This window comes from Nannospalax galili, unplaced genomic scaffold, assembly GCF_000622305.1.
Source record: "Nannospalax galili isolate Female #2095 unplaced genomic scaffold, S.galili_v1.0 scaffold459, whole genome shotgun sequence".
Lineage (NCBI taxonomy): Eukaryota > Metazoa > Chordata > Mammalia > Rodentia > Spalacidae > Nannospalax > Nannospalax galili.
Genome location: NW_008344211.1, coordinates 2,469,623 through 2,490,943, shown reverse-complemented (window position 1 = coordinate 2,490,943; position 21,321 = coordinate 2,469,623).

Below are 21,321 nucleotides of genomic sequence, written 5' to 3'. Positions count from 1 at the left end.
AGGTTTACATCCTCAGGTGCACAGTGAGTTCATGGTCAGCCTGTGTTTTTACACAGAGTTGAGGGCAAAGGTCAGGGTAGAACACTTGCCTAGCAAGTACAATGCCCCTTTTCCCAAAAAAAAAAAAAAAAAAAAAAAAAGTAAGAAGCCATAAGGAGTCAAAATTCAAATTTTGAATAAGAACATGATCCTGGCCTTATAAAACCCTGCCTGGCTGGCCCCTCTCTGATCCTGGTCCAGAGTCCAAAAAAAAGCAGGCTGACCAATGACAGCAGGTGTAGGAGATGGAACTCAGGGGCTCGTGCCCTGTGGTCTGCCACCAATGCCACCAGGTCACGCCCTCAGCCCTCTGTTGAAGTCTGCAAGTAGCCCTTCCCTGTGCCAGGCTCTGGAGCCTGTCTGCCTCCACGCCATGCCCAGCTCCGGAGTACCAGGGCCAGGTCAGTGTTTGGGGGTGTGGTTCTCCGGTTCAGCCTGGCTTGGTAAGCTTGTGTATTTCCAGAGACCCTTCTGGGGTCCGTTCTGCTGATGGGGCAGAGAGCCCTTGCCAGGGGCACCGGCATCAAAGTCTTTTCAACCTTAATGGTGTATGACATTTTAGAGACAAAATACGGTTTGGCTAATTATATTTTAATAGCTCTACCTTTCCTCGAGGCCAGGCACACAGTGATATTCTGGACTCTGATGAAGCCTCATTCCAACCAGGTATTCAGTTTCTCCATTTATAAATTTCTCTCCCAGATGTTGGATGCCAGGGAACTCTCCAGAACTCTATAAATGTAATATTTAATACTGGATGTCAGTGTGGGTGTTCCAGTCAATTTCCTGGAAAGAACTTGAAACGCCTCTCATTTGGGCCGGGCAGCCAATCAGCTTTGCGCTCCCAGGCCGTCCGATTGCCTTATAATACCACCTAACCAAGCACTCTAATTTCTGAAATGCAAATTTGGAACAGATGTAGGAAAAGCGCTTCATTCGTTTCCAAATGCAGCGCTTATCAGGCCAAGCAGGCGGGACGGACAATTAACGAGGGGCCGAGCTCATGAGCCCCCGGTGCTCCCCGCAGCACAGGAGGCATTCTGGGCAGCCCACCTACCCCCGAGAGAGGCAGACACAGCCTACTACCCGTTCTTGAGTGGGGAGGCCGGTCACATGCAAGGACTTGGAGCAGGTTTTCCACCGGACTTGAGTTTGGTTTACTTGTTTTATTATTATTTTATTTTATTTTTTGAGAAAGGGTCTCGAGTTGCCCAGGTTGGCCCCAAACTCACTATGTAGTCCAGGATAGCCTCAAACTCCTGATCTTTCCATCTCCACCTCCCCAGTGCTGTGATTACAGTGTGTTCACCATACCTGGTTTATGTAGTGCTGGGGATGGAACCCAGGGCTTTACTCAAGCTGGGCAAGCACTTTGCCAACTGAGCCTCAGCCTCAGCCCAGGAACTTGGAGTTTTAAAGCAACACTGTTGGAACACAGTCATGGGGAGGTGGATAGTGTGTCCCCAGTCACCCAGAGCAGCTGGAACCCAGGCTCTTGAACATCCATCCAGCTGTCTCTTCATTTCTTGAGGTCACCCAGTTCTTTGAAACTCAATGAAGTTCATGCTCCTGGCAGTGGCTTCTGGAGACTTTATGCTGCGGTCAGCTGGGGAGAGAGCCCCAGGGCTCTGACATGGGCAGACACAGGACCTCAGACACGCAGGGCCTGGAGCCACCTGGAACCATTGTGGACAGTGGGCCAAGGGAGGGTGCCCTGGGCAGGAGGCATCTTACCCAAGATGTCACTCAGCTGGCTGGCACCTCAACTGCCCCACCCCACGGGGCATGATGGGATCCTCTCTGCTACAGACAGGGTGATGAATTAATAGAGCTGCGTCCTGGAGCCTAGCAACTGGATGCTGAACTCTGAGCCCTGCGTGCTTGTTCTTAGCCCATGAAGAATTGAGAGGACAAGATGGCAGCAGACCCTTCCCGGGGACCTGGCCGAGAAATCAGTGGTTTGGAAGTCAGGAGGCTGGGGTCTAGCTCCAGCTTTCCTGTGCCCCTGGGGAACTCACTCTACTATTTGAGCCTCAGTTTCCCCATGTCAAAGCTAGAGATAAGACAGCAGAGCTGAGGGGTGCTTCCTAATGCACTCTGATTTCTCCCCTCCACCTCTACGAGGTAGGGGGATGCGAACAAGGCCCCTTGAACTTTCTGGTGAGGACAGCGGGCAACTTGAGCCCTTCCCGTGTAGAGGCCCCAGGAGCTGTAGCTGTGGTGCCATCTGGGGGACCATATGGGTGGTTCTGGCCACCTCGTTTCTTGGTCTGGCTGAGGTTAGGCAGGAGCGTCTGTCCCCAGCAAGGGTGTGGTGCCCTCCATTTTCTCCTCACCCCCATAACAAGCAACTTAACCTCTGCTGCAGTGTCCGCCTCCCATCTACACAGTGTCTGCCTCCCATCTACACAGTGTCTGCCTCCCATCTACACAGTGTCTGCCTCCCATCTACACAGTGTCCGCCTCCCATCTACACAGTGTCTAGGGGGTGGGGTCTGTTGCCGATTGGATTGTAAAAGATGACCCCACTGCACAGCTGTCTGCAAAGTCAAGCTGGGCCTGTGACCTGGTAAATGAAATACAGACCTGGGCCGGGTTACCTGGGACGTTCTACAAGGCTCAGTGCGATGATGGAGGAGGTCCTGGGACCCTTAGATGACCCAGGTCAGGCAGAGGCAGAGGCAGTAAGCACAGGAGCCCTTGGCTGCTAGAAGGGGGGGGGCTCTCTGCAGGCTGCACACCCCCACCCTAGCTGAGTGAAGTCAGAGCCACTGAGCCCCCTCAGCACACAGGACCCATCACATTGTAGGACTGTGTAGAGTGGTGAGCGAGCCCTGGGCAGCACCTCACAGTCCCTCTGCCATGTCTTCTGCACGTCCCACTCACAGTGACTCTCACGAGAGACACACAGGAACACAGGACAGCTCCCCATACCTGGGTGTATGGACATCAGGAAGCAAAGCCACACTTCCCAGCCTCCCTTGCAGCTAGCTGAGGCTCTATGACCGAATTCTGGCCAATAAGGTTAAGAATGTGATAACCTTATCCCTTAAAAAACAACCCCCCACAAGACTGACCGGAGCCCCTCCCTCCCTCTCAGGCAGTCCTCTCTCCTGCTGGCTGAGATGGGAAGATGACAGACAGATCTGAAGCAGCATCTTGAACAAAGCCGGTTGCAGGCAGAGGTTCCACATGGTGGAGTGAGAAGATGCCTCAGGGAGGTGCCTCCCCCCCAACCCCCAGCCTTGGTGACAAAGAGAGGCCTTCCTTCCTGAGGCCCCTGATTGGTTTCTGCTGTTCTCACCTGAGACCATTTTAATTCATGTGGTCAAGGCCCCACAGCTGGGTGGGGAGAGACTGCCACTCAGCACCATGGGAAATCGCTGGGGGTCTAGGAGGCATCCTGCTCTGCCCTGTGAAGAACATGTTGGGCATCAAAAAAAAAGGCTTCAAGCCTGTGACAGAACGACGTCATCCTGCACAGGACTGAGGGGCTACCTGTGACCCTGAAAGCCTGAACGTAGCTCTGTGAAAACCTGAGGTGCACAGTGCTAGGGATAGAGTGCTCATCACACAGTACTCAGAGCATAGTACTCATTGATGGTGCTTATCACACAGTACTTACAGCAGCCTCACTGAGAGGTTCTCAGCCCAGCCTCGGCCATAGGCCTATCCTCAAATCTGGACCCTGGACTCACATGCTCCCTGGCCAGTGCTCCAGCCCCCACTTGGGTCCCCACTGGCTTTCTCACTGGATGTCATCAAGTCACACTTAAACCTAAGCGGATGTTGGCTCCTTGGCCTGGGCTGGCTTCAGGGCTGTGTCCTCTCTCCCTGTACTTCCCCCTGGGTGTTGTCCCCGACCGAGAGCTCACTGGATGGAGACAACAGGGTCCCAGTGCTAACCCTTCAACACAAGCTGTCAGTGCCCCTCTTTCTAACATTGGGTGATGCGCTGTTGTCTAGGTGGGGCAGAGTTGACCCCATCATCCACCCAAGATGTTTCCCTCCTTGTTTTGACAGTCAAGAATAAAGCTCCTAGAAACATCCATGGGTAGTTTTTTTGTTGTTGTTTTATGTAAGTTTTCTATTCATTTAGGTAAACAGTATTGAGCCCAGTACTGGATCACAGCATTAACATCTGTTTTCAGCACTGGAGAGATGGCTCAGTGGTTAAGAGCACTGTATGCTCTTACATAGGACCTGGGTTCAGTTCCCAGCACCCACACAGTAGCTAAAACCCATCCATAACTCCAGTTCCAGGGGATCCAAGGCCCTCTTCTGGTCTCTGTGGGCACTGCACAACATGGGTACACTTACATACATGCAGGTAAAACACTCATACACAAAAAAACAAAATGCACACAAGAGTCCAATCCCTGAGAACTACCCACAGGAGCTGTTGGAGGACCCGGGTTAATGTGTCAGCCTGGGCACCAAAACAAAGTACCAAAGGTGCCAGTACCAGAAAGCGGAGGGAGTGGGGGGCAGGGGGCTCTGTAACCCTAAAATTGCTCTTTCAAAAAATTGAACCCCTGCAGAGGCAGAGGCAGGCAGATCTCTGTGAGATCGAGGTTAGCCTAATCTACATAGCTAATTCCAGGTCATCTGGAGCTACAGAGAGACCGTGCCTCAAAAAAAACAAAAATAGGAGCTGAAGAGACCGTGCAGCAGTTAAGGGCACTGGCTGCTCTTTCAGAAGACCCGGGTTCGAATCCCAGCACCTACATGGTGGCTAACAACCATCCATAACTCCAGTTCCAGGGGATCTGACTCCCTCTTCTGACCTCCTCAGGCACTGCAGGACATGGGTGCACTTACACTCGTGTAGGCAATGCACTCGTACACGTAAAATAAAAATAATAACACGTTCTCAAAAAGAACCAAAATAATAATTATCAGTTAAACACATTTTCTAGAAGAATCCCCCACTGATCCCTGATGGTGCCTAGCACCATCTGCAGACACTCTCAGCCATCAGAAGGAGGACGATCCTAGGAGGATGGAGAAGGCGGACATCGGTGAGGAGGGAGAGGACTTCAGGGCTCGTTGGCCATAGAACACTGAGCCATTTGTTTACCATTGAGGAAATTGTAGCATAAGATGTTTAAATGTTCTTAAAAAGAAACATTTATTGTGTGTGTGTGTGTGTGTGTGTGTGTGTGTGTGTGACACAGAATGAATGTGGAGGTTAGAGGATAACTCATGGGAATCGGCTCTGTTTCCATCATGTGGCTCCCAAGAATCAAACTCAGGTCATCAGGCTTGGCAACAAGCACCTTTACACACTGAACCATCTTGGTGGCCCCACCTTAAATATTCTTTTTTAAATATTTTATTTATTTTTATTTTATGTGTTTGAGTGTATTGGCTGCATGTATATAAGTGCATCCAAGTCGTGCAATGCCCTTAGAGGTCAGAAGAGGACGTCAATCCCCTGGAACTGGAGTTATAGACAGTTGTTACCACCATGCGGGTGCTGGGATTGAACTCCACAAGAGCAGCCAGAGCTGTAAACCACTGAGCCATCTCTCCAGCCCCCCATCTTAAATATTCTTGTGGCATGTGAGAGGCAGAGGCAGACAGATCTCTGTGAGTTCAAAAACAACCTGGTCTCGTCTGCATTCTATAAGCACATCACATGCATGCAGTGCCCACAGAGGCCTGAAGAGGGCGATGGATCCTTAGAACTGAAGTTACAGATGGTTATTAGTCACCATGTGGGTGCTGGGAACCGAATCCGGGTCTTCTGCAAGAGCAGCCAGTGGCTTTACTGCTGAGCATCTCTCCAGCCCTGAAAGGCTGTTTATCTGCATGTTTTCCCTCCCTGATTTCCAGATCCTTCCACACTGCTGTTTCCCTGTCTTGTTGTCAGTGTTTTGTACCTTTTCATGGCTGAATAATATTCTCTGCATGGAAACTCCCACAGTGCTGACCCACTCATCAATTTGAAAGTTGTGAATAACACCACCATGGGTATCCACGAGCAAGTTTTGGACATATGTTTTGAATTCTCTTGGGCAGATGCCAAAAAGAGAAATTGCCGGTCCTGGTGTTTAATCTTGTAGCACTTTGAAAACTGTTTCTAAATCAGAAATGGCTTTGGGGTGGGAAGATGAAAGGCTTCAGCTCCTGGCGATGACATCAGTACAAGACTGAGCCTGAGTCACCAAGAGCTTAACTTCCGGGTGGGCAGCAGGCCCAGGGTCCCGTAGCTGGAACTCTACCCCCTGTTCTCACGGACACCCTCAGGAACCGGATGTGGCAGCCAGTCCTGTCTCTGCTTTGCAGATGGGAGATGGGTCCCATGGTGACCGTCGGTGGAGCCCGATCCCTCACTCAACTCCAAACCCTGAGCGTTTAACATGCTGGGCTGGGCACAACTCAGTGTGCTTGGGAACGGGACAGGGAGTGGCTAGTGGGCCTGAGTGCTTAGCATGACCAGTCGCTAATCAGGCCTGGTGCCACATGGCCTCAGCCCCTACCGTGCCATGAAACCTATTCAGAATGGCTGCCGTGGGCCAGACAATGTAGACTGCTTAGCACCACCTGGCTCTAACTGGATCCTCCAGATAGGAACGACATGAAACTGATTTCCATCCTCATAGCTAAGGTGTAACTGACCCCAAGACAGGTCACATCCAGGGTGGGAAGAGGAAGTCTCACGGAGACGGTGGTCCCAGAGGGCTGCCCAGCATTCAGGTCCCAGCTCACCTTCCCAGAGACACAAGCTGACTCCAGCCAGAGCTGTCACTCAAAGGAGACAGGCCCTGCCCCATACATCCCAATATCCTCTAGCACATTCTCAGGCTCTTATTAGACAATAAAAGTTGGTTTGGGCTGGGGAGACGGCTCAGTGGTTAGGAGCACTGACTACTCTTGCAGAGGACCCTGGTTCGATTCCCAGCACCCACATGACAGCTAACAACCATCCAAAATGCCAGTTCCAGGGGATCCAACGCCCTCTTCTGACCTCTGTGGGCACTGCACAACACAGGTGCCCTTACAAACATGCAGGCCATACACTCATACACATAAAACAAAAATAATAAATAAAACATTTAAAAATAAAGTTGATTCATGTAAGCGCACAGACACTGACAGGCACTGGAAGATGTTTAGAAAACTGGGCCTGGGAACCAGTGAGCACAGGCCTGGTGAAGGGCTGGGGTGTGGCCCAGGGGTAGAGTCCCTGTCTAGAATCCTCCACCAAGAGCACTGGCCTAGCATGCATAGGGCCCTAGGTCCCATCTCCAACACTACAAAACAGAAGCAGGTAATTGCTATGGAGCCCTCAGGGGCCCTGCACGGGGTGGGCGTAGGGGGTCCCCATGAAGGGTCCAGACAGCTCACAGAAGGAAGCCCTGCTGGAGGACAGCCACAGCTGACTGTCCCAAGTGGGGATGCTGTTGAGGGCTGTCACTGAGCAGGGCCCCAGGGCCGTGTCAGGACAGGCCACCTCAGACGATGTCTCCTTTCTGAGGGCTTCTTACTCATATGCATCTTGAGCAGAGGCTGGTGGGCGGAGGCCGGTGGGCAGAGGCTGGTGGCTTCCTGCAGACTTCGAAGGACACATTTTGCGAAGCCTTGTTTCCTTTTCTTTTCTTTTTTTTTTTTCTTTTTGGTACAAAAATCGTGCATAGAGTATTGTAAAATTTCACAAGTACAATCTTATTGCTCTTGACACTATTTTTAATTGATTTATAAAGTGTCATTAAGGGTAACTCTGTCATTATTTAAGATATATTTCACCCTACTTTTCCTACACAAACTATTGCTATTTTGTTCTCAGCCTACACTAACAAAGCTAATACAAGAGAGTAGTTTCAATTCGAAATTGTGCTTTAAAACTTTTAAGAAGCCAATGAAGATTTGGATAAGTTTGTTGTCTCATTTTTCCTTTTGTTGAAATAATAGAGTAAAAGCAGGTTTTCAAATTCAATGCCTATCAAAGGCATACCTATCTTAAGCTCAATCACCATTGGAATGGTGGTTGAATGAAGCCTGAGCAGGATGACTGGAACACAAAAGAACGTCTCTGGATATTCAAGGATAAGCATACTCATTGAAAAGAAGGGGCCTTCTTCCTTTCAGACTTAAACAGAACCAAAGATATACTGGTTACTGCTTATTTGGGTTTTCAAGGAATCTCAGTTAAGGAAGTATAATACATTTTGCGAAGCCTTGTTTCCTTTTCTTTTCTTTTTTTTTTTCTTTTTGGTCTTTTTGAGACAAGGACTCCCTGTAGCCCCAGCTGGCCTGGAACTTGCTATGTAGACCAGTCTGGACTCGAACTAAGAGAGATCTGCCTGCCTCTGCCTCCTGAGTGCCGGAATTATAGGCATGCATCACCATACGTGGCTCAGAGAACAATCTGTGGGAGTTGGTGCTTCTTCCCTTTCACGATGTGAGTCCGGGGGATCAAATTCAAGTCATCAGGCTTGGTGGCAAACACCTTTCCCAGCCGAGTCATCTCATGGTCCTCTGGTGTAGTTTTAAAACTAAAAATCAGGGGCTGGAGAACTGGCTCAGCAGTTAAGAGCACTGGCTGTTCCTGCAGAGGACCCAGGTTCAGTTCCCATCACCCACATGGCAGCTCACAACCATCCCTAACTCCAGTCTCAGGTGATCTGGCACCCTCTTCTGGCCTCCATTGCACATACAGACATTCTTACATACATGGAGGCAACACACATACACATAAAATGTAAATAAATGAATACATAAATAAATATTTTTTAAACCTAAAAATCAAAGTCTCATTTGAGCCTTCCATGTTTACCCTCCCACAGGAATGTGTGTCGTGGGGCTGGGGAGATGGCCCATCAGGCAAAGACGCTTGCTCACACAAGTCTGGGAACCTGGGTTCAATCCTACAGCCCATGTAAAGGTAAGACCTAGACACACACACACACACACACACACACACACACACACACAGAGAGAGAGAGAGAGACACACAGACTCTAGATTTTGTGAAGGACCGCTTTGCCTTGCATTCCTGAATTGTGGGAACAAGCCATTTTCTTATTTGGAAAAAAAAAAAAGTGCCTTTTATGGGAAACAGCTCAGCCTGTGTATGTTCTGCTCATGGAAGCCGTCTGCCTTCATTTGTGGCTGCCTAACCACAAGACAAGATCTTTAATTAAAATTGGTTTGGTTATGTGTATTTCTTTCAAAGAAAACCGTTGAACTAGCTTTTGTGAGTCAAACCCTTGCTAACAGAGATGCTGTCCTGTGAGCCCATCTTCCCAGAGACAGTGACCTGGAAGGATGGGGAGGTGGTGCCAGGACAGACCCCAGCCGTGGTCTGGTGGAGCACTCTGATTGTGCACCCCGAGGTCTGCACCACGAGACGGGGGACAGGGCGAAGGCCGGTGCCGGGGTGAGCATCCTTCTGGTGGGCCTTTGTCCAAGCACTGCCTGGGGAACACCTGGCTTGGAGTGGCTGGAAGGTCAGGACAGGCTGGAGATGGTATCATCTGCACATAGCCAAGGCTGATCTGGGATCATGCGACTTTCGGGAATTATTTCCAGCCAGGAAACAAGCTTGCAGAGACCCAAGTGCTAACATGTTAGCGAAATTAGTGCTTAGCAATGTTTTGGAGAATTCAAAAGCCGGGGGCTCCAGATGGCTTGCACACTAGCACAGGAGACACCCTGTGCTAGCAAGGTCTGGAGGCTCCAGCCACCAGCTCTGCCTCCCACCTGACCCCAGTGGCAGCTCCTCCTCCCCACAGACCTCAAGCATTTAAAATCTTCAGTGTGAACTTGAACTTTGGCTTTTGAGGTATGCAGTGGTGTTTTTCAGCTCTCCTATGCTGGCCTAGGTAAACACAAGTGGAATTCTATGCAGCCGTTACAAAGAAAAAGGAAGCTGCTTTGGGGCTGGCAGGAAAGGAATTTCGAGGCCTCTGACTGAAGGCCAAGTCCAATTGCAGGACTGTTAGGGATATACTAACTTGTGAAGGGGGAATAACATGCGTAGTCATGCCAGAATTCTCATTTTATTTTATAAACTAAAGAAACTCTAGGGGCTGGAGAGATGGCTCAGCAGTTAAGAGCACTGGCTGCTCTTGTAGAGGACTCAGGTTCGAATCCCAGTACCCACATGGCAGCTAACAACCATCTGTAACTCCAGTTCTAAGGGATCCAACGTTCTCTTCTGACCTCCTCAGGCACTGCATGACATGGGTGCATCTACATACATGCAGGCAATACACTCATATACATAAAATAAAAACAAGAAATAAAAAAATTTTTTTAAGATCTCCAGCAGAATAGAAGTGGTTTTCTAGGGAGGAGGTGGAAGGTGATGCCAACCCTGGGCAGACAGATGGGAGTGTGGACACAGACTGCACATTGTGTATCTATAACGTAGTCACCGTCCTGTCGCTGTAACAAAATACATGACAAAAGCAATTTTAAAGGAGGAGAGGTTTATTTTGCTCACAGTTCCAGGGTGTGGTCCATCATGCCAGGAAGGCACGGCCGGTGGGTGAGGCAGCTGGTCGCACGGCATCCACAGTCAGGAAGCAGAGAGAGGTGCGCGCTGGTGCTCAGCTCGCTTCCTCCTTCTTAGTCAGTCAGGACCCCAGGATAGCCTAATCTAGAAACCCCCTCACAGACATGGCTTCAGACCTGTGGTTCCAGATCCCGTCAAGCTGACCCTCAGATGGACCATCATAGAGGTGTGTACGTGCTCTGTAACTGGAGATGTTTGAATCGCATCCTCAGCAGTTAACAGAAGGTGAAATTAACCAGGTGAAAATATAAAATAAGATTGAAATGGCCTGTTAGTCACCCTGATCTTACTGAGTTCACAGAACAATCACTCACCAGGTATAGAAGCCTTGTTGTTTTTAAATATTTTACTTTGTTACTTTTTTAAATTATGTGCTTATGTGGGGATGGGGTATGAGCACATAAGTGCAGTGCCCACGGAGGCCAGAAGAGGTCGCTAGATTCCCTGGAGCTGGAGTTGTAGGTGGTTGTGAGTCACCAAAGTGGAAGCTGGGAACTAAACCAGGTCCTCTACAAGAGCAGAAAGTGCTCTCACCCGCTGGAGCAGCTCTCCAGTCCCAGTCCTCCTCTGTGAGTAAGTATGAACATTCCCCGCGACAGAGCATCTTCTGGGCAGAGGAACAAGCTGTCTGTATCACAGAGGGCTGCATATTCTGAGCACATCCTCTGGCCAGAGTGGAGTCAAGTTAGAAATCAGCATGGTGTCTGGAAACAAATCTCAAGTGACTCAGATTCTAGAGAGCCCATGGCCAAGGCTGGATGTGTCCTCCGGTGTAAGTGTCAGGATGGGTACAGGGGTAACCAGCCGCTTTGTGGATGGATTGAGACCTTCCCATAGATTAGCTGCCTGCAACCCTGGTCAGAGAAACCTCTCTCTACAGCCGGCAGCGGTTAATGCAGGGACTCGTAACTGGTCAACGTGCTGAGAATAAGACCGTTGAGCGCTCAGCTGTAGATGAGACATCAATCCCCAAAAGGCTCAGGGAACATGGAGAAAGCCTGGTGGGAAGAGTCTGAGAGCCAGGGATGAGGAGGAGGGCTGTGAGACGCTGTTCTCAGGACGGGACGTGGCCGAGACACCAAGGACCCACAGCAACTGTGGTCACCTGCACAGGTCAGCCAGCATCCAGCACTGGATGGGGAGGGGTTCTGGAGTCCCCAGGGTCGGCTGAGGAGCTAACAACAGCTGATGGCTTCTGGGGGAGGAAGAGTCGGCTGTGTGTCGTGTGGGGTGTGGCCCACGACCACGCTCCGTGTTGCCCCACCCCCACAGGCATGCAGGCAGCACTAACCTGACAGTGAGGACGTGTCGGAGGGGGGTCTGGGGGAGGCCACAGGGGAAGTTGGGGTGCGTATGATCAAATACATTGTATGCATGCTGGGAATTTGAACACGCATCCAAATACCTGCGAGTCACAGAACACGGGAGGGAGAAACTCTCACACGGGAAACTAAGCAAACAGGTTCTAATTTTGTGTGTGCGGCTACCACGGTCTGGAGAGAGCTCAGCTTGTAACAGCCGTGAAAGACTTTTGGGCTTTTTTACTTTTGAGACAGGGTCTCCCTGAAGCCCCAGCTGCCCTGGAACTCACTCTGTAGACCAGGTTGGCCTCGAACTCACAGATCCGCCTGTCGGCGCCTCGACGCTTCACAAAGGGGCACCTTTGGTCCCATCTTGATTCCTTGGGGGATGAAGATTTTAAAATGTCGCACAGGACAAGGGCAGCGCAGGGAGCACCCGCTTCGCCGGCCCCACGAGCCGCTCCCCAGCACGTCTTACCCAGAGCTCCTGAGCTTCCCAGAGATGGTGACATCGCTCCATCATCACCACTGCCAAAAAAGCAGCTCAGGGAATTTAACTCACTTCCCCTAGGCCACACAGCCATAACAGAACAATCTATAAAAACACTTTGAAAAGTTTGGAAATTTTTATCAAACTTTTCCAAAGCTATCCACACGCTCTCCGTGTCCTTTTCAGTCCGGCCTGGAGTGGTCCTGCATCCCATGTGGCTTCATATGTAGATACAGGAAGTCCGTTCACTCCTGGGGGGTGGGAGCATGACTCCAGATGGAACAGTCCACCTCCACCCCACTGCATGAGTGGTTTGGGTATTTGAGGTCATCAGAGTGGGACAGAAGTGGGGTGCAGACAGTGGGGACGTGAGCTGTAAAATGCTGGCTCTGGCAAGTGGTCTTTTCCTGGAAACAGGCTGGTGCAGGGCACAGTTCGCATCGAGAGGGCAACCCCTTCTCTCCCTCCTAGAAGCTGGTCACACTGGGTCCACCAGTCCCAGCAAGCTTCTACCAAGGTCTGGGGTGGGGGGTCATCATCTCTCCTTCTGGTCTGGAAGCCATTTTGTACTGGAAATGGAAGCAGGAACCCCACATGAATCACTTGAGTACTGGGACCCAGTAGCCCTTCAGTTTACACAGCAGCCTTGCTCACTAAAGCAGTTCCCCTGCTTACCTGCCAGCATGTGTGCTTACATGGCATTCACACAGACACACACAGGCATTCACACAAGAGCAAATGCTTTTAGTAAAACAGTAGGATGTTAGAGGCTTCAAGTAATTCACAGAAATAAGAAGGACAAAAAGCCTGGCTACAACACACATGCGCACACACACACACACGCACACACACACACAGGCATTCAGCATTCACACAGACACATGCACAGGCATTTACACACACACACAGGCATTCAGCATTCACACAGACACACACAGGCATTCACACACATACACACACACATAGGCATACACATAGACACACACACACAGGCATTCAGCATTCACACAGACACACACAGGCATTCACACACACAGGCATTCACACACATACGCACACACATAGGCGTACACACACAGACACACACACACACAGGCATTCAGCATTCACACAGACACACACAGGCATTCACACACACACAGGCATTCACACACATACACACACACACATAGGCATACACACACAGACACACACACAGGCATTCAGCATTCACACAGACACATGCACAGGCATTCACACATACAGGCATTCACACGCATACACACACACATAGGCGTACACATAGACACACACACACACAGGCATTCAGCATTCACTCAGACACATGCACAGGCATTCACACACACACACACACACACGGGCACTCACGTGCAGCTCCCGTTGCACATGGAAGACGGGGTGTGTCTGCAGGAGCTGGGCTCTGGGGTCTGCCCGCCCATCGGCTCCCCTGAAAGGCCCTTTGTGACGGGGACGCTCGGACACGACAATGCGCTCTTGTCCGCGGACTCCGGGAGCTGGGAGGAGGAAGGCGGCAATTTCGTAGCGGTTTCCCTGGCGCTGGACTCGGCGGAGACTCACGTTTCCCAGGCTGAGCTGCAGCGTGGACTCTGTCCCCAAGGAGACCCAGCCTGGGCCTGGAGAGTCCAGCAGGGCGGGACGCAGCCTCAGCATGAGCACCCTTCCCGGAGCGCTGCAAAGCTGCCCGGCCAGGCCATCGCTAGCTGACCAGCGGCCGGGGCATCCCGGCCAGGGGGACGCAAAGCGCCTTCTGTGATTGGAAAGCGAAGCTTCCGGCACTTTGAAAGGTGACTGACCTGTGGCCTGCTGGGTGTTCAGGAGGCCAAGCTGGTTTCTTCCAGTTTGCTGAGCACTTACAGAATCATCATCCAGCCACTGCCAGCAGGTGCACCAGGGGACAGACCTGTGCCCTCGCTGTGGGGTCGTCTTTAGAACCTGCCCAGCTCAGACGCCATAGGCCTATGTCCAAAGCTACAGCAGGAATCCCCAAACCCAAGAAATGATCTGTGCTCCACCCGGAGGGAAGGAAGTTTGGGGTTGCAGGCTCCCCCATCACCCCAAAGTCAACCTGCACTGAGTATGTGCCGGCCATGTGACCCTGTCCTCTCCTGGGGACCTGGGTTTCTTTGTCTGTACAATGGGTAGAACAACAGCTGTTGAGCTTACTTAAGGGAGTTAATACTTAAGGTGGCTGTTGGTGCATAATAAATGCTTGGTGTGTTACTGTAGCCATCCTCCACATCCACCACCCAGGCGTAACGGCCCCACCATCAGTCCACAGCTTCATGAGGAGGGTGCAGAGGCCAGTGGCGAAGGTGGGACTCTGTCACCACTGTAAACTCAGACCTGGCCGAGTGCCCAGAAGCTGAACCTGGGGAGAAGAGGGGATTCTGGGTAGAGTACACCACCGTGGTACCTGCCTGGCCAGGCCGGGGCACCCACGTGGCCAGACTGCACTCAAACCTTCATGTGAACACCGCGGATGTAGTGAACGTCCACAAGTTACTTACACTCTGCCTGTAAGTAAAGAAAGTGACCCTCGTCACCGTGTGGGCCTCGTCCAATCAGGTGATGGACAGAGAGCAAAGCCAGGGCTTCCTGGGAAAGGGGGACTCTGCCCAAGCCAGCAGCCCTGACGCCTGCCTTAGAGTCCAGCTAAGGCCGCCCTGCGAGTGCCAGACCCACGGGCCTCCGGGCAGAGTGGTAAGAGTACACGGTCCCATCTTGCTCCGTTCCCAGCGCACGGTGGACACTGGGGACAGTGTTCCTGGGGCATCCGTGGACTGCGAAGGGTGTGGCGTGCTTTGAAGATGCGCTGATGTGTCCCAGGCTAGTCTGGACCCGGTCTGCCCCTTAGGTGGTGTGTTAGAGGCTTGGTCCTCAGTGGAGCAGAGCTGGGAGGTCAGGTCACTGGGAGCTCAGAGGGGATCGTGTTACATGTGACCTCCTCTCTCACCCACTGTTGTTATGATGTTGTTGGTCACACTGTGGCCCAGCAGGGGGTGGAGAGGGGCCTTGACCAGAAGCCAAGCAGCCCCTCATCTTAGACTTTCAGTGTCCACCAGTGTGAGTCAAATCGACCTCTTCTCTTCATAAAGTGTCCGGCCTCAGGTGTTTTATCACAAGAACAGCAAAAGCACTAAGGCAGATTATAGGAGGGGAATCTATCCCCAAGGTCAGGGGAGGCTCTGGGGAGACAAAGTCGCCTGAACCAGCTGGAGCTGGCCATACCAGCTGGGAGAGGGAGTGCTAGGGTGTATTTCTCTGAAAGGCTCTGAGCCTATGCCCAGAGGAGCAAACCCCCAAAGCCCACAGACTTGCCCCACACTGTGCCTCGCCCAGGGCAGCTCATCACTGAAGTGCACTGAACCCTTTCTGTTTGTTTCAAGAAAAATAACTTCTTTTGTTTTAGCCACATTTGTTATTTAAAGGAATGGAATCACTAAAACAAGAGATCCCGTTGGATGGTCGGTGACCAGTGTAGGAGCAAAACCATAACTTCTGTGGACTTTACTGTCACCCTTACTTGTAACACACAGTCTCTTATTTAACAAGCGCACATCCCTGGAAATTAGATGCCTTAATTGGTACTGGCCTCCTGGGGTAGCCTGGTGGGAGGGGGGCTAGGGAAGGGGGCGCTGGGGGCGTAGGCTGGTCCTGTCAGCAGCACCAAGGTCCTGTGTCCCTAGCCACCTAGACCCTCCTCCCTGACAGGACCCTTCCAACATCTGCCTCTGTCACCCTGAGTCCTTCTTGTGTCTGACATTTTTAAAAGAGCTTTGGGACTGGAAGATGGCTCACTGGGAGAGGGTGCTTGCCACCAAACCTGAGTTTGATCCCTGGGACCCACTTAGTGGAAAGACAGAACTGATTCTTGTAAGTTGTCCTCTGACCTCGACATGTGCATCATGGCACAGGAAAAGTAAATGAGAATTTATGACGGGTGGGGTGGAGCACGCCTTTAATCCCAGTACTTAGGAGGCAGAGACAGGTGGATCTCTGTGAGACTGAGGCTAGCCTGGTCTACATAGTGAGTTCCAGGCAGGCTGAGGCTAGAGAGACACTGTTGATAATAAATAAAGGAATAAGAATTTATCGATCAATATAAATAAATGAGCCCTTTATGACCACCTTTATCTGAACTGGATAAAAAGCCAGGGTCATCTACCTGTGCTACCTGAGAGGCCACCCGGCCGTGCTGGAACTGTAAGACGCAGCGTAGATCCTCAGTTGTCACTCGGGGCCCCAGGCACCCAGCCCCTGACCGCGCCCGCCCCTCCCAGCTGTTTGAGGACCACTGTGAGGGAAGGAAGGCCAGTCACACACCTGCTCCACACCGTCTGATTCTTTTTATTTCAAACCTGAATTCTTTTACAGCACACCAAGTGCTGTAAATCTTTTTTATTTTTATTTTTTGACAAAGTCTCACTCTGTACCCCTGGCTGGCCTCAAACTCAAGGTGATCCTCCTGCCTCTGCCTTGAATGCTGGGATGGCAGGTGGCACCACCATGACCAGCTCCTTTTTAACTTTTTAATTAATTTCTTGGAGTACAAGATGGCGGGTTTCACTGTGACGTTTTCACACACGTCTTTGTTCTTGGCTCCCACTTGCCCCCTCCCAACAGCTCCCTGTTTTCAGGTCATGCATATTCTAGAACCTAAATCTAGAAATCCGCGCCGTCTGCCTGAGGGGCAAACACAGAACTTGGGTTGTGTGGTCCAGGCGGCCCCTCTGCCCTGCTCCAAGTGCCCTGTGCTGGGACCTGCTGGTTCAGCTCTGAGTCACACTGGTCTTCTTTCTGCTGCATGGTGACCTTCCTCTGCACACAGTGTCTCCTTTCTTCCCCAAGGTCCCACCCTGAGGACCATGGTCATGCAGGACCCTGGGCAAGGCACCCCAGGATGCCATCTCTTGCTGGAGGGTACTCAGAGGTGAGAGGGCCGCAGCACAGAGCGTCCCCTCGGGAACCTGAATCAGAGAGGCCCCTGATGCCACCTCGAGTGACCCCTGTCCTCAGTCAGTTCTATAGAGCCGTCACTCAGCCACCAGCCCAGCTAAGCCTCTGGAGGCCTCATCACATGGTGCAGAGGGACCAGCCAAGCCCAGTCATCCAGATAAAGCCTGAGACGGAAGAAAGGGTTATCCGAACTCATAACCTAGGGAAGTGACACTCGGGGACACCTAACACCTTCTCCAAGAGAAACATTCACCCAAGATGGGCCAGGGTAGCCACAGCAGCCTGCAGATGTGTTGGGGTCTCCCTCTGCCCCTCCACAGGGGAAGGACCACACGGCCTCTGTCACCTGAGTGATGGTTAATTTCAATGTCAACCTGACTGGACTAAGACACACCTTGGGCTTCTGTGAGTCTCACCCCTCGGTGTGTCTGTGAGCGAATTTTCAGACAGGGTTCACTGGAGGGGGAGACCTGTCCGCAAGTGTGAGCGGCGCAGTCCCAGGGACTGAGGCTCCTGATGACAAAAAGAGGAAAAAGAGAGAGCGGGCCAGTACCCACCTCTCTCTGCTTTTGATCCACCCAGATATGAGCAAGTGGCCTCACGATGCCTCAGGCAGGACCTGGCCATCTTTCCCCAGGACTCTTCCTCTCCTAGGTTGTATCTGTCAGCTTGTCTGTCCCAGTGCCCAGGAAGTAACCAATGTGCCTCCATCCAGCGTGATGGAGTACTACACAGCAGTGAAAACGAAGGAACCATGGCTCATAGTGGCCATCTGGAACATTCTTATTTCCAGTACAGGGTGTCAGGAGTCAGGCAGACAGCAGCACCTTCTTCAGCTTCTCTTACATGTGCAGCCATCAAGCAGGCCTGTCTCTGGAGTGCCAGGTCAGGACGGGTCACCTGTGGGCAGCAGGGCTTATAAGGGTCTTGAGAAAACTCGGTGGGCTCAGCTGTGGGCACCCGTGTCTGTTTTATCAAGACACAGATCAGATTCACTTTAAATAGGGAGACAGCCTGGTCAGCAAAAGTGTGAAGAGCTGAGTTCCAGTCCCCATGACCCATGTAACAAGCCGGACCTGTAGTCCCAGCAACGGGATGAGAAGCAAAGACAGGCCTAGTGGGCTCACGAAGATTCCAGATCAGCGGGACAGCCCATCTCAAACTAAACTAAAGACACATGACGTTGTCCTCTGACCTCTACACACATGCACAAACCTGCACACGTGAACGCACATACACACACACGCACACACAAAAAAAATCGAAATAAGTGAAATGCGAGCTGGATTCTCTCTGGTCATCTGCAGCTTCATGTCCCCTGTGGGTCAGTCATCAGCAATAAGGTTGTACTGGGGTCGCAGGCTTCTGTGTTCCCACCTGAGGACGCTCAGCGGCAGGGGCTCCCACCCACCTTCTGCGGTCTCCCAGGGTCTTGCCCATGTGAGGACCTGGGGTGGCTGTCCTCTTTACAGGTCAGCCTGGGCTCCCACGGCCGGGTCCTGCAGGGACGACAGGTGAGCCCCGCCTGGCATCCACCTCCTGGTCATCCCCAATGCTCTGGTCTCCAGGCCTCCCTGTGGCCTGGAATTCCACATCATGGAGAGGCAGACGTGGTCTAAACTCTCAGCAGGGCTGTCACCCACTCACTGAAACCTGTCCAGTGTGGACTGTCCTGGTTGGGATGAGCCACACTCTTTGTGGCCGACAGATCACAGAATCAGTCCAGCGCTGTGCACCCAAACTTCCCCCTCTTCTACCTCCTCAGCTTCCCCCGCCCCGACCCCTATCCCACCCCACTGGCTCAACCTCCAGAAGTCACCAACATGCTGTGACCTCAGGACCTTCTCACATGCCATTGCGCTTTCCAAGAAGGCTCTTCTAGTTACTACCCATCTGAGTCCCTGTCACCCACGTCTTGGCTCCAACTTGTCACTTCCACCATGACCTGCACCTCCCGCCCTCCAATCTTCACTTGATTCTATCTGAAACCATCTTTCCTGCCGGCCCGAGAGTCTCCCAATGACCATGGATGCTCCGGGTTAACCTCTGGGCTGAATAAACAGTGAGTGAACGGGTGAGTGGACAGCTGGGAGGACAGAGAGCCACTGACAAAGAACTGACTGAGCTTTTCCATTACATCAAGGGGACAGGACACAGGTGAGGTGGGATGGCCAGACGCCACCCTCCGGCTGACCCAGGCAAGGAGGGACCGCTGATGCATGCTTCTGTGATTGGCAGCTCCAGGTAGCCACGCCCCTTTGCAGAGGTCTCTTTTGTTTGGGAACTACAAGGAACTACATTTCCCAGGATCCTTTGCAGGTGTGTCGGAGGGTTTTTTCCTTAAATCATCCTTTAGATCAAGGAACTTGTAGTTTCCTGTTTCCCTCCCCAGTCCCACCCTGTGTGGGACCAGCTCAAAAGAGGCCATTTTATCCCTTTTTTTTTTTTTTTTTTGGTCTTTTTGAGACAGGGTCTCCCTGTAGCCCGAGGTGTCCTGGAACTCACTGTGTAGACCAGGCTGGCCTTGAACTCACAGCGATCTGCCTGCTCTGCCTCCTGAGTTCTGGGATTAAAGACGTGCGCCGCCTCGCCCGGCTCTCACTTTATCCCTTTTTAATCACAGCAAAATAAAGCATAAGAAATATAAATATCACGTGCCTAGCCCAGCGTCAGCTGCCCACCAACTCAGGACCGCTGTGCTCCCCATGTCCCCACCCTCCCCTGAGGCTGGATTTACCCTGTATCAGTAGATGGGCCAGTTTCCATGGTGATTCAACTGCTGATCAAATTAGACTTCATCCAAAACTATGTTCAAATGTGGGTCACCTCCTGACAGCTCCTGTTTGAAGCTCCAATTGATCATAGGTAGAAGCACAGATAGGAACACGCTCATTCATGCATGCACATGCACACACATGCGCTCACATGCACGCACACAAGCATGCAGATATGCATTGCACATTATGTACACACATGCATATTAAGCCATGCATATATGTGCACGCACATGCACGCAAATATGTACTTAAGCACACACATACATTAAGACACACATGCACACAGGCACACACGGGCATACATATGCAAACGCCTTTGGAACAGACCTGTGAGCATCTGATGATGAGGATGAGTCCAGGTGTCTGGAAGCCAGCGGTGACCCCAGATCAATGCACTATTGAGGACCCAGGTTAGCTCCTCTAGGGCCCAGACTCTGCAGTGCCTTTGTTCGGGCAGCGCACCCTCTAGCTCAAGTTCCAGCAGCAGCAGTGAACTGTGCGGGTGCTGCTGAGAGTTTGGTCTCCAGCTGGGCCCCTGGTCCTGGCTCTGTCACCCCCAGTGTGAGACCCTTGTGCACCTCTGTCCCCCACATTCCTATCGGAACCCTCCGTCATCACGCTGAGTGGTTGACCTCTGTCAGGCTGAGGCTGGTGACCCCTAGAGACACTGTTGCTGTCCGCAGTGGCCACGCTGGCCGCTGCCCACAGTCCTGCTGTGCAGACCCTTGCAGGGGGAGAACAGGCCGAGTCCAGTTGCCAAGGGTGCAAGCTGCCTCCTGAGACTAATCCTGTGGGAGTCATCTTGTTTCCTCTGCTGCCCCAAGTGAGCCTCAGGAAGCACGTTGATCCCAATCTCCCACTCTCCGAGGGAAGGAAGCCTAGAAAAACAAGGAGGCTTGCAGACAGAAAGGCCTTAGCCTGACTGGGCTTTGAGGCCTTGGGGTCACAATGGGGCGTTGTGCGCCTGCCCTCCCCACTGCAGCAGAGGGTTCCGGTAAACAAGTTCCGAATGAAATGCAAGTTTTGGGCCTCAGATCCCCATGCTGAGTTACAGGCTGTGCTTCCGAGGGCCTGTGTCTTGCTAAACAAATCTGTCATTCAGACCAGAGCGAGAGACCTTCCCTGCAGAGAACATCCTGAGCGGTAGCAAGGACAGGTATGTGTGTTGTGTACGTGATGTGTAGTGTGTATAATGTATCTGTATGTATATAT